Source organism: Panthera tigris, chromosome B3, assembly GCF_018350195.1.
Source record: "Panthera tigris isolate Pti1 chromosome B3, P.tigris_Pti1_mat1.1, whole genome shotgun sequence".
NCBI lineage: Eukaryota > Metazoa > Chordata > Mammalia > Carnivora > Felidae > Panthera > Panthera tigris.
Genome location: NC_056665.1, coordinates 118,014,636 through 118,028,405, shown reverse-complemented (window position 1 = coordinate 118,028,405; position 13,770 = coordinate 118,014,636). Strand labels below are relative to the sequence as shown.

At 39.7% G+C, this 13,770-nt stretch overlaps 1 protein-coding gene across 9 annotated transcripts in view; it reads left to right on the top strand.

Moving 5' to 3' along the window:
• Positions 1 to 1,743: 1,743 nt before the first annotated feature.
• The window catches only part of NUMB (NUMB endocytic adaptor protein), a 193,326-nt gene continuing 181,299 nt past the window's right edge, over positions 1,744 to 13,770 (top strand). For 8 of the 9 annotated variants that reach the window (XM_042990062.1, XM_007095096.3, XM_042990063.1 and 5 more), the window contains exon 1: positions 1,744 to 1,825. The gene's annotated coding sequence lies outside the window, so the exon portion shown is untranslated. Of the gene's footprint in view, positions 1,826 to 1,953; positions 2,145 to 13,770 lie in introns of those variants that run through there. The other variant, XM_042990057.1, reaches the window with a different exon arrangement.

Here is a 13,770-nt window from a genome sequence, read left to right as displayed (position 1 = left end):
TTGGTGATATGTAGTTTATTCAAAGTTGACTAAAAATATAAGCTAGAAATTAGACTTTTTTTTTTTTCCTGGATAACAGTGAAGTTTTAGACTACTTGTAGCTTGCTCTGCAAAGGACAGGGAGGTGAGTAGAAGAGATATGGGACAAAGAGTTGGCTGGAAGAAGAAAGGGGCAAAGCACAAAATTTCTGAAGTCCAGATTCTCAGTCTCACAGGAAGTTCCCAACCATAAGGTAATGCTTGTGAGGGGGTGCCTCCTTGACCTGTCCCAATCCATCTCTGGTTTGTTTCATGGTCCATGGGTTTGTGTATTATAGGTAGAGTTGTGAGAAAGGTATATTTAAATTTTTTTTTTCAACGTTTTTTATTTATTTTTGGGACAGAGAGAGACAGAGCATGAACGGGGGAGGGGCAGTGAGAGAGGGAGACACAGAATCGGAAACAGGCTCCAGGCTCCAAGCCATCAGCCCAGAGCCCGACGCGGGGCTTGAACTCACGGACTGCGAGATCGTGACCTGGCTGAAGTCGGACGCTCAACCGACTGCGCCACCCAGGCGCCCCAAGAGAAAGGTATATTTAAATCTGACTTAGAAATTTAAAGAGTAATCAGGCAAACATTTTGTTATTTAGGAGCATGAAAAGTGGGTGGAAATTAAAAAGAAAAGCAAAATCTAAGGATGGATATATTTCTAGGAGCGCAAGAGTTTTTATAGCAACACCAGATTTCTCAAAAATGCGTACTGTGACTTGTACCCAAGTGAATAAAAAATGCAATCATTTATTCTCGTGCATTGTGCTAATGTGAGAAAAGAACTGCAATTCATTCAACGGTCCTAATTTAGAATGCTAGGAAAAGACAAGCTTTCAAATATCTGACACACATCTAGTAGGGCTATTTATGAACTGCTGAACATAAAAATCAAATTGGGAGAAGGGGCGGGGAGGGACGGAATTCTCATTTCCAGAGCATCACACGGGTAAACGTGGCCCATTTCGTCCAAACTTGCTCATGGCTGCTTGGTCACTTGGCAGGAGCCAGGGGTGAGTCTGGAGAACTCTCAACATGCCACTTCAGTTTATTAACGACGTTGTAACTGCAACCAAAGTGGGCTGATTTCTGCTAAATAAATGGTTGTGCTTTGCCCTTTAGCATGAAGACTTCTGGAAAGAACTTCAAGGAAATAGGGTGCATTGAGACTTCAAGAAGAGGACATTTTTATCTGTGTAAGTGCTTTTCTCCCAAGGAGTTGGAAAACACTCCTTAAACACAACCTCTGATGTTGGTGTTTTGTAAGTACTACCCTCTAAACTATCAGTGATAAACTTCTCCTAATAGGGAGGGAACTGGAGAAAGGGATGAGTTTACAGAATGAACTCTACAACAAAGAGTTAACCCTTCCCCGGTAACCTCGATTGTGAACATCGGCCCCTTCCTTGCTTTTTACTGCGCAACCAAACTGTGCCCAAGTTTGAACCAACCCTGGAGCTACATCCCTTGCCAATTGACTTAACAGACATTTTCGGTAGCCTATCATAACTTCGAACCGCCCTACCATCAACCAATTACAACTAAAGCTTGGTCCAGGACGCTGTGAGTCCGGGAGGGGGCTAATACCGGGTCCAGGAAAAGGGGCGGTGAGGAAGCTATGACAGACGGCTAAGTGAAACCAATCAGAGTAGAGAGCCGCCGCCCCACTATCCAATGGAGAGGTAAGAACTATGAAACGGGGTGGGCCTGTTGTCATGGGGGAGGTGGTGGCGCTTGATGGCTACTGGCGGCCGAGGTAAAGGCAGTGGCGCTGGAGTTGGTTGGGGGCAGCGGCAGGTGAGTGCCGGTAGCGCGGGCCTGAGGTCTGGGGGCCGTCGCGGGGCGGAAACTCCAGCTCGGAGCTCCGGAGGCGGAGGCCGGAGGAAGGGGGCCTGGACTGTGGGCCGGGTCGGGCCGGGGCCAGGGCGGCGGCGGCGGCGGCGGCGGCGGCTGCGGCGAGTTCGCTCCGACTGGGCTGGTGGGAGAATGGCCCGGTTCCCGGCGGCGGAGTTCGCGTTGGCAACATAGGCTGGGGCCAGACCCAAGCGGTTCATGCCGGGAGGTCCCTTGGGACGTCCCGCTGCTTGGGCGCTGACCGGCGGCCGGTGTGTGAGCGGTAAGTTCCCGGAGGAGACGGGAGCGGACGGGGTCCCGGAGAGGGGGGATGACCCGGGGTGACCGGCAACAACCTGGTCCGAGGACCGGGTGACTCGGGGATACACACCCAGGACAGCTGGGGTGCGAGGGAAGAGAGCAGAGGAACCCGGGAAACCCAGGAGCGGCCCGAGCGGAGGGAGCTGGGGGGCCGGGAAACTGGGAGTGGCCCGGGTCCGAGGGAGAAGAGACACCGAGGGCGGCCGGGGTCCGGGGTGACAGTGAGCGGCCTGGGTCTGAGCGAGGGACGTCGAGGAAAGGCAGAGAGGGGGTTGGGGACTCTCCTGAGAAAGGCGGCTGTCCGAGGGTGGAGGACTCCGGGGGAGTCTAGGAGAAGCGGGTCTTAGGAGGGTGGGACCTGTGGAGACCTTGAACAGCTGGGGAGGAACAGGAGCTCCCTGCCCCCACCGCTTGTCTGGGATGGGAGACCCAAGACTGGACTGGGAGCTCCTGGGTCTGAGAATCCGCGGGGGACCATGGGACCTGGAGCAGTAGTTCGGATTTGAGACCGGGGTGAGGGGGTCTACCGGGGAGTGGAAGTTCTCTCAGTTGGAGAGTAGTCACGCAAAATGACACAGGGGTGGGCGGGGAGAAATAATTTCCTTGTAGGAAGCGCGAAGTAGATAGGGCGTAGATAGGACGCAGTAGGAGAAAGTTGCTCTGGAAGAGAGTGGTGGTCTTGTGGAAACTGGCCGTAACAGCAGATATGAGAAATTAACAGTGTAGTTATTAGTAGATTCTAAGGACTTCAGACATAGAAGAAACTTCGGCTTCATAATACTAAGGTGGAAGAGAAGAGCATCCTAAAAGCAGGGTTAAGTGACTTGCATTCTAGTGGCTTAGAAAAAAATTTTTGTTTTAGGATGACACCAATGATATTAGAAAATGAGGACATTGACAGGACGGGGAATTTGAAAGGAAAAAGGGGAGGTGAGGAGTAGCTGAAACTAAGGGAGTAGGAAGGACTGGGGACTTGATCAGAAAGAGGGGAGTCATGAAAGGATAGACATACGCTGGCCAAATTTAAAATAAATTCCACCACTTAGCTTGGATCATTTAACCTCTCTGTGCAAGTTTCCTAATCTGTATGATAGTGATAATAATAGAAATGGTCCCTATTTCATAGGGTTGTTTTTTCACATGAGTTAATATTTGTAGAACTTTTAGAATAGTGACTGGCATCGAGTAAGCAGTGGGTACTTACTGACTAGATTATTAAATAGAGGATAAAGACCCGAGTTTTTTTTTTAATGCTGTGATTCTCAAACTTTAGCTTGCACCAGAATCACCTGGAGGGCTTGGTAAAATACAGACTGCTGGCCAGAGTTTCTGATTCAGTACATCTGGGGTGGGTCCTGAGAATTTGCATTTATCTCAGGTGATGGTCAGAGGATCCCACTTTAAAAGCCACTTACTTCAGTGAAAACAGTGATAATGTTTAAACTTCTTAAACTGTCTACCCTGCTAGAGACAAGTAGAGGCAGATTGCAAAAATGATCCAAATATAAGGGATATCCTCTATTAAGCCCTATGTTTCTCAAACTGTGGATTGTGATTTATTAGTAATTTATAAACTCAGTTTAGTGGGTCACCACCAGCATTGAAAATAAAATGAAATAGAACAGAATTGACTAGCATTGCATTTGGTGAAGAAAAATGTTGTTTTGGGAAAATTTTCTTGTGTGTGTACTAGGTCACAATGTAAAATCTGTTTCTTATAGTCAAAAGAGTTTGAAAAACTGTTTTGAGCCATGCAGTGCAGCAAAAGTAGCCCTTCAGTAGGGCGTTCTAGGGACTGAGTTTATTATTTATTTTTATTTTTCTGGTAATGCTGTCTCAGGTGGTCGTACATTCTATTTAATTTCTTTAGCCTCCAATTTGGTTTCTCCTATGTTTGCCTGATCACATACTGCGTTGTGCCTCTTTTTAGATATTGAGAATCTTTGGCATGAGGACTTAAGGAAATTTGAGTCAGAGAAATGAAATTGAGTGGTGTTTCACTTGTGCCCTCTTGTTTACCTTTCTTTTTATACCACGGTATGGTAACCCATTGTCTGTAAAAAACCTAAGTATGCACAGACATATTGGCAGTAAACAACTAACGCTGAAATGGACTGGTTTGAGAACAGTTCATGTATAGAAAATAAGTAAAAACCAAGTAAGACACATTTCAAAGAAGAAAAGCAAAGGAGTGTTTCCTTTTTAAAAGAGAGTGAAAGTAATATAAGGCTTCTCATGGCCTTACACTAATACAAAACATATAAAAGCATTTTTTTTTTAAGTTTATTTTATTTTGAGAGAGAGAGATTGTACCCGTGAGCAGGGGATGGGGAGAGAGAGAATCCCAAGCAGACTCCCTGCTGTCAGTGTGGAGCCCTATGGGACCCTGGGATTGATCATGACCGGAGCTTAACTGAGCCATCCAGGAGCCCCTAATATGAAAGCATTTTTAAGGGAATCAGATATACTTGTGTATTTTAGATTTCTAGGCTTTTGAAGAGAGAAGAAAGTGATAATAATTCACAGTAAAATGCACCTGGGATAGAGGCTTAACTACAAAGCAAATAGTTTATTAAGCAGGAGCCTTTGTTTTGATGATTTTCTCCCTTGAGAATGAACTGGATGTGGTACATGTTGTAAACTTAACTTGTTTGGGGACCTAAATACAATCTACAGTACCTTTTTACAGCTATATTAAGAATATGTGTATTTTCTGTGCTGTTCTTGGTTTCCTTTTTCTTCTGTAAAAACCTAGATGGTTTATATTTAGGAAGAGATGATTATATTAATTTTTGTGGCTACAGGAACAGAGAAAGAAGTATTGAAAACTTAGAGATTCTTGCAGCTCTCTTTAAAATCTTTAATCTAAGGGATTTATGTGGCCCTTTCATTAATGTTTTATGAAATTGTGAAGAAACTCTTGGTGTAGCTTTGCATTAGGATTTTTACATAATTTTTTCTCTCAAAAATAATTATTCTCAGATTTTTATATTTCATTAAAATTTTTATTTTTGTTTGGAAGACTACAAAACATATAATCATTATACTTTTGAACTGAAAAAAATAAGCAGTCTTTTCACAAAAGAAATTTACTGATTTTTGTAACAAAGGTTCCAAGGATGAAAGCTTTTGAATTCCTTGCATTGCATTAAACGGAGGATCCCTGCCACCACAGTGGTTGTTCTTTAAGTCATTGTGCAGTTGGTGGACACATTTGTATAGATCATTCAATTCTTTGCTAATTGATGGAGGAGTGTAAAACCTTAATAATTGAATGTGGGGGAGAAATATAAAAGTTCACTGTTCGTTAATTGTGAACATTGACCAATTTGATTACTTGCTTTTTAATAAATGGACTTTATTCAGTTGACTTATTATTCATCCATAATCTAATCACACTTACCTATGAATAGCTCTGATTGCTCAACTCATTTTATAGTGAGATTTAGTAATCTGTAGTTGAATGAATGGTGGTTTCTAAGTCCCAAAGAAACTGTGTTCCTGACTACAATTTGGTGAGACTTAATTTCACATATCAAAGAAAATTCAAGTAAATGACTTAGAAAAGAAGTTCAGTTAACACTAGTTAATTAAGTTTATTTTCTATATCAGTAGCATTTTATCCTCTTTTATAAATAGCTTCTGGTCTGCTCTCTCTGCTGCTGGCTTTCAACTACCCATATAATAAACCTTGATGGAAATGTTGGTGCCTGAGAATTTAGTAGTGTAAAGGTATAGAAACCTATGTCTGGTTTTCAGTTTGCTGAGAGAATTACTTTTATCAGAAAAGATCCCTTGGGAAAGTTATCACCTTAAAAAAAAGGTGTTGTTTTTTTTTTTTTAAGTTTATTATTTTTTTGAGAGAGAGGGAGAGCCAGCAGGGGAAGGGCAGAGAGAGAGAGGAAGACAGAATCCCAAGCAGTCTCCACACTGTCAGCCCAGAGCCCAGTGCGTGGCTCTAACTAACACACTGTGAGATGATGACCTGAGCCGAAAACCATGAGTTGGACACTTAACCGACTGAGCCACCCAGGCGCCCCTTGTTTATTTAGTAGAGTACTTGAAAACCTGCATTTTATTTTTAGCTTGCCAAAACATATCTATTATGTTTGATAGATTGTGATTTCCACAGAATGACTCTTGAATTCTGAATTCCAGTTTCTGAATTCTGATACATGTTTCCTTGATAGGGCTAGGGAGAAAGGAAATAATTGTACTCCTTAAATATTAAAAAATAAACTTGCTATCTAATTTTTTTTATCTTGACATGATGATAAATTATTTGCCAAGAAAAATTGTTTCAGTAATATAACCTATTGGGATTTTCATTATTAAAGTTACAAGTACTGTATAAAACCTTAGGATGTTTGTTCAGATCTGAGCCACAGGTTCTGATAAATAGGATGTCCTCATGATACTGCTTATATATTTTTGAGAATATAAAATACACACTTGGAAATCTTAGAGCAAAAGGAGGATTGAAACTAAGGGAGAACGAGGAGAACACTGACATGTGTTTAAGGAGGAGTCTGGAGGATCTGTAGGAAGTATGTCTAGAGTAGTGAGCCCCTCTTGGCAGTTTTCCTAGAGTGACATATGTAAAGGAGGATGAGCCTATTTGCAGCATTCTCCCATGGACATATTTTTTGTACTGTGCAGTTTCCACTGCCTGCTATAACTCTTCCTTTGTTATCTTCCACTCAGGAAAGCAGGTCAGAATGCAAGTGAATAGACTGAGAATTGCTAGTCTAGAGGATGGGAGCCTGGGCAGTACCATGTGGATTTAGAAGGCTGGACACTTGTCTCTGCTTCTGCAACTCTTGGGAATAGGTCCTTAGCAGTCGTAACTAGGGCAAGTCATACCATTTGTCTTTCTCTGGTGGAGTCTGGGATTAAGCAGTAGGAAGAGACCCCCACCCATCTTAAATGGGTTAACCAAGGAGCTAGTGTGTTAATAATGTTCAGTGACTTCCCCTTCTCTCACCACCAAATCTTTATTTCTCCTCACTTGCTTGTTGATTCCTTACATTCTTCTAATCAGGTTCAAAGTCTTGAGTTCTCTGATTAGATAGCAAAATCTTAATTGTGGTAACTTGTTATACTAAGGTGCATATAGTTAATTAGGAAAATGATTGTTATCAGATTTTCTTTGAGTTATTTAGGGAGCAAGAGGGATTGAAAGCTGTAGAACACTATTTGGCTCCTGAATAAAGGGAAAGTCAGGGAATCTAGCAACACTGAGAAAAGCAAAATTTGTAACTTACTTAAGATTGACCTTGGCTATCTTTGACCTTAGAGAAGTAAAAGTTAGTGATGCTTTGTCCTGGTCAATCGTGTACAAGTATACCTTCGGTGCTTTTTAGTTGTGTCATGTTGTGCTGCTTTGCATGATTTATGAAGGTTTATTTAAATATTTTTAAGATAACCAACTTTGTTATAAGGAATTTTTGCTCCCAGTATTCTTTAATCAATATAATTTTTTTTTTTCAAAGAATCTTACAGAACCATAGAATACCCTGATGATGACAGAAGGATATTTGTAACTACTATATTATTAAATTGAAAAAGGCATTGTGTTCTGAAGAAGCATGGTAGAATGGACACAATCCAGGTTTTAGAATTATATGACCATGTTTTTGATTCCTGGCTCTATTATTTACTGATTTGTCATTTTATTGAACCTCCCTTAGCCTCGGTTTTGTCATCCATAAAATGGAGCTTATAATAGCTTCTTTACCAGCCTGATAATGAGAATTAAATGAAAATCATTTTGTTTAGTGCCTTGCCAATAGTGGGCAGTCAACACATGGTGATGTTAATTATTAATAATTATAACAGGGGCGCCTGGGTGGCGCAGTCGGTTAAGCGTCCGACTTCAGCCAGGTCACGATCTCGCGGTCCGTGAGTTCAAGCCCCGCGTCGGGCTCTGGGCTGATGGCTCGGAGCCTGGAGCCTGTTTCCGATTCTGTGTCTCCCTCTCTCTCTGCCCCTCCCCCGTTCATGCTCTGTCTCTCTCTGTCCCAAAAATAAAATAAAAAATGTTAAAAAAAAAAATAATTATAACAGTACTAAGCCTGTTGTTGACTTCTCTGTTTAGAAGGGCTAATATTCCAAATAGTGTGAGTATAAACAATTTGGCAGTTAGGAAAACCAGAATTTACTTAAAATTTTTACATGTACTTTAAACATTTACCATCTTAGTTTGTTTATGTGGTTGGTTTAGTTTGGTAGATTAGACTAAAACATGGGCAAATGAGGCTCATATTTTACTGTGTGGTCATGGGCTCTAGCATATTACCTGATCCTCTTCCAAATATGTATTGTTGTATGAATTTTTGTATGCTTTTGTTAGCAGTGGGAACCCTTAACCCTACTTCAAGAAAAACTATTAAACATTATAGATTGAATGGTTCTAAGTTAGTTTTAAATGCCAGTTAGAAGGAATTAGTTATCCTCCCCTACAGTTAATACAGTCTTCTTTACTATTTAAGTAGCTTCCTTTGTTAAGGATTTGGTCAAAGGTGAAAGGAAATCTGTATCTGTAGAAAGCTGTTAAAAGCTATATTTCTTAAATTACCTCTGATGAAAGCAGGTGTGTAATTTCTATAACATTCATGGTGTAATGGACTTTGCCTTAAGTTTAATTAGTGCACATAATTTTTTTAAATTTTATTAAATTTTTTTTTAAATGTTTATTCATTTTTGAGAGACAGAATATGAGTTGGGGAGAGGCAGAGAGAGAGGGAGACAGAATCTGCAGCAGGCTCCAAGATCTGAGCTGTCAGCACAGAGCCCTATGCAGAGCTCAGACTCACTAACGGTGAGATCATGACCTGAGCCGAAGTCAGACGCTTAACCAACTGAGCCACCCAGGCACTCCAGTTGTCTTATTTTTAGTCCCATCTGTGGAATAACTTGAATCTTTCTTTTAATTCAACTATATTTTTTGCCTTTAAGTCACAGTAAATTCTTAATTACTTCCACCCAGATTGGCAGTGTGAATAACTAATCCCTAAATTCTTTTGGGTTATGAAGTATAGCTATGGAACCTATTAGACACATTTTTCATTAGACTTGACTTGTATTTTATTTAAGCTAATATTTAAGTATTGGGTCTCCCTGGCATTGAATATCATTATTAGCAGTTCTCAATTTGTTACCTGCAACTCTTTGAGTTGGAGTGGATGTTTTCTACAGTTAATCCATTTTCTCATCAAATATTATCGTAGACAAAAGTAATAAGTTCTAAAAATATATGTATAGCTAAAACATATATATATTTAGAACTTATTACTTTCATACATGTATACATATTACATGTATTATACATTTATACATACACATCATATGTATAAATATTGAGATGAACTACATTTTTTATTTTGAAGGCTAGACTGAATTCATAGTAGTTTTGGTTGACATTTGCTCTGTCGGTGGATGTTGAATATATTCAGCTATTATCATATAGAGATCAGTTACTATTTTAACTTTTAAAAGGTTCATCCTTAAAAGCTCTCAGCCTACTTTTTCTACCTTTTACTTACCCAAATGTGCCATTTGAGAAACACTAGTATACTTCTGTTACCCCTAACATGGCAAATACATTCTTTTTTTTGTCTCTCTTTTTTTTGGACAGATATATTCAGACATAATCGACTACAAGGAAATTGCACATGTTTATACAGTTTGATGAGTTTTTACCTATTTATCCACCACAATCAAGATAAGGAACATTTGGGGCGCCTGGGTGGCTCAGTCAGTTAAGTGTCTGACGTTTGGGTTCTGCTCAGGTCATGATCTCATGGTTCGTGGGTTTGAGCCCTGCATTGGGCTCTGTGCTGAGTGCGGAGCCTGCTTGGGATTCTCTCTCTCTTTTTCTGCCCCTTCCCTGCTTGTGTGTGCGCACTCTCTCTCTCTCAAAATAAGTTAAAAAAAAAAAAAAAAGATAAGGACAATACTTAACCACTCTAAAAGTTTCCTTGTGCCTCTTTGTAATCTATCTCTCCTTTTCTACCCACAGGGGTAGCCACTAATCTGCTGTCATCATAGATTAGCTTTCATTTTCTAGAATTTTATGCAAAGAGAATTGTATGGTGTGTGCTTTTTTGATAGGTCTGGCTTCTTTCACTCTACCTAATTTATTTGAGATTTATCCATGTTATTTTGTGCATCAAGAATTTATTCCTTTTTATTGCTGAGTAGTATTCCAATATATGGTTATATCACAATTTAAAAAATCTATTCTCTTGTGATATTGAATTGTTTCCAGTTTTGTCTTTAAATAATGCTGCTGTGAACATTCCTGTATAAGTTTTTGTATGAACGTGTGTTTTCATTTTTCTTTGATAATATATCTAGTAGTAGAATTGCTGGGTTATATGGTAACTCAGTTTTCTAAAGTAGCTATACCATTTTATATTTTTGCTGGCAGTGGGAAATGAATATTTCAGTTTCTTCATATCCTCACCAACACTTTTTTTACTTCTGTTTTTTATTATAGCCATCCTAGTAGATGTGAAGTGATAACTCACTGTGGTATTGTTTTCAATTTCCCTGATGGCTAATGATGAGAATTTTTTCATGGGTTTATTAGATATTTGTTTATCTTTGGAGAAATGTTTTTTAGGATCCCTTGACCATTTAAAAAATGGGGTTATTTGCCTTTTATTATTGAGTTTGAGTTGTAAAAAAATATACATTCTGGGTATAAGTCCTTATTAGATACGTGATTTGCAAATATTTTCTTTTTTGGGGGGAAGGTTGTTGTTGTTTTGTAACCTCTACACCCAACGTGGGGCTCTGACTCATGACCCCGAGATGAAGAGTTGCATGCCCTTCTGACTGAGCCAGCCAGGCACTCCTGTTACAAAAGTTTAATAAAATATTCTGTCTTGTTATTAATTCTTCCAAGTAGTAGTTTGTTGGCCTTTTGGTCTGCTGTGGCAGTTGGGGTCATGGTGCTGAGGGAAGCAGTTTAGATTTGCAAGAATGGGTTATAAATGAACCCACTGATTTAAATATATGGTTGTATGATTTCATTGTTATGCTACTTTATTTTTTTTAATGTTTATTTATTTTTGAGAGACAAAGAAGAGGACATGAGCAGGGGAGAGGCAGAGAGAGAGGGAGACACAGAACCCGAAGCAGGCTCCAGGCTCTGACCTGTCGGCACAGACCCTGACATGGGGCCCGAACTCACGAACCACAAGACCATGACCTGACTCAAGTCGGACACTCAACCGACTGAGCCATCCAGTCGCCCCCATCCTTATGTTACTTTATACTTGAACATTAAATGAAGTTCAGGTATCATTTTTCTGCTTACAGGGCAACCTTGTGTCTGTAGTTCTAGGCAAGCTTCCCTGCTGGACTTTTAATGGAAATTAGGGTCACATTTTTTAAACATGTTACTTAAAGGAACAATAGTTTCTATTATACCCCTTCTTTTTTCCTGACTCTCTCCCTGCCTTTCCCCTCTTTGACTCACCTACCCTAGTATCTTTTTATCTAAAGAAGACACTTCTTTTGGATTAAACATATAGCCTTTTTCTGAGGGATGATCAAATACTAAGGCCTTATTCTTTATGGAAATTCAAGGAAATGTTCTATAGTGATGTTTAAAAACATAGAGAAAAATTATAAGGATTTTAATTAGCCGAGGTAAATTCACAATCAAGAATTAACATCAATATCAAAGTTTTTTTTAATATCAAAGTTTTCTATGTAATCCTAGTTGAAAGTGAGAAATAGCATGCTATTTTCCTTTTCATTTAAAGTATAGTAAAAATATAGTTCTTTTACAACTTGTGCGATTTACTTAGCCTTTTGAGATACACTGATTCTTTTTTTTTGAGAGAGAGAGCGAGCAGGGAGAGGGGAGAGAGTGAGGAAAAGAGAATCCCAACCAGGCTCCGTACTGTCAGCACACAGCCCAATGCAGGGGCTCAAACCCAGGAACCTCCAGACAATGACCTGAGCCGAAATCAAGAGTCGGACGCTTAGCCGACCAACCCACCCAGGTTCCCTGAGATAAACCGATTCTTTGTTTTAAGAACATTTAACTCTAAATTGAGCTCTTTTTTCTGTGTTTTAATATGCATTAATTGTTTTCTTTTTGGAGATCTTAAAAGCAAAGTATAGTATACATCTTTTACATGGTATTTGAATTTTATGTGTTTCCTCTCTGTAGAGTTCTGAGGGCAGTACTTTGCCAAGTAAGAACTAATGTCCTGGGAAATTAGGTTGCTGGCTTGACTTCTTACTGTGCTTTTCTCATCTTTTTCATTGCTTTGTAAAAGAGCTGGGCTTACTTCTGTGGAAAATAACTAAATCACCTAATTATTTTCCTTAGCTCAAATTAAACATGATTGGTATACATTTGCATCATATTGAATTCTGTAACTTTTTCTTGTTATAGACTTGTTTAACATACCTTGAAGGTCTTTGACTTCATTTGATAAGTTGGCTATTTGTATACCCAAGTAATACTAATGGTGTGTTCCTTCAATGAATGTTCTTATTCTTCAGGTCTTTTCCCCCACCTCTAGTGGACCTAATCAGTGTAGGATATCACTTGTGCAAGAAAGCCCAGATACTTGTGAAATATAATCAAAGTCTCTATGATATTGACCCTTCATTATTTTTTTAAATGATATTAACATTTATTATCTCTGTGTTTACCTTATGCAAGTTTTTACTATATACGTAATTTTGGAACTTGCTTATTCTATTCTACTCTATATACAGAGAGAGTGTGTGCTTGAGTGGGGGTAAGGGGCAGAGGGAGGGAGGGAGGGAGGGAGAGAGAGAGGGAGAGAGAGAGAGAGAGAGAGAGAGAGAGAGAGAGAGAGAGAGAGAGAGAGAAAATCTTATGCAAGCTCTACACTCATCACAGAGCCCTATACAGGGCTTGATCCCATGACCCTGGGATCATGACCTAAGGCAGAAATCAAGAGTCAAATGCTCAACCCACTGAGCCATCCAGGAGCCCTTGGAACCTGCTTTTTTTTAACATGCATTTTAATATCATTACAATTATTTGAAAACAGTTTCAAACTGCTGAAGAAAATTCTATTAAAGGATATATCATCATTTATACAATGAGTTTCCATAGTTTTCACATTCAGATTGCTTATTAATTGCCAATTATTATAAACAAATCTGGGGCACCTGGTGGCTCAGTCAGTTAGGTGTCTGACTTTGGCTCAGGTCATGATCTCACGGCACATGAGTTCGAGCCCTGTGTTGGGCTCTGTGCTGACAGCTTAGAGCCTGGAGCCTCCTTCAGATTCTGTGTCTCTCTCTCTCTTTCTGCATCCCACCCCCACTCACGCTCCATGTCTCTCTCTCTCTCTCTCTCTCTCTCTCTCTCTCTCTCTCTCTCAAAAATAAACATTAAAAAAAATTATAAACAAATCTTCATTTATATTGCTAAACATATAATCTTTATCCACATTTCTATATTGTTAAGATAGATTCCCATAAGTAGAATTATCAAGTTCAGGTTTACATTTCTAAGGGTTCTCAAGAGAGCAAAACATTGCATAATTTCTTTCTAGAAAGGTTGTACAAATTTACATTCCCATTAG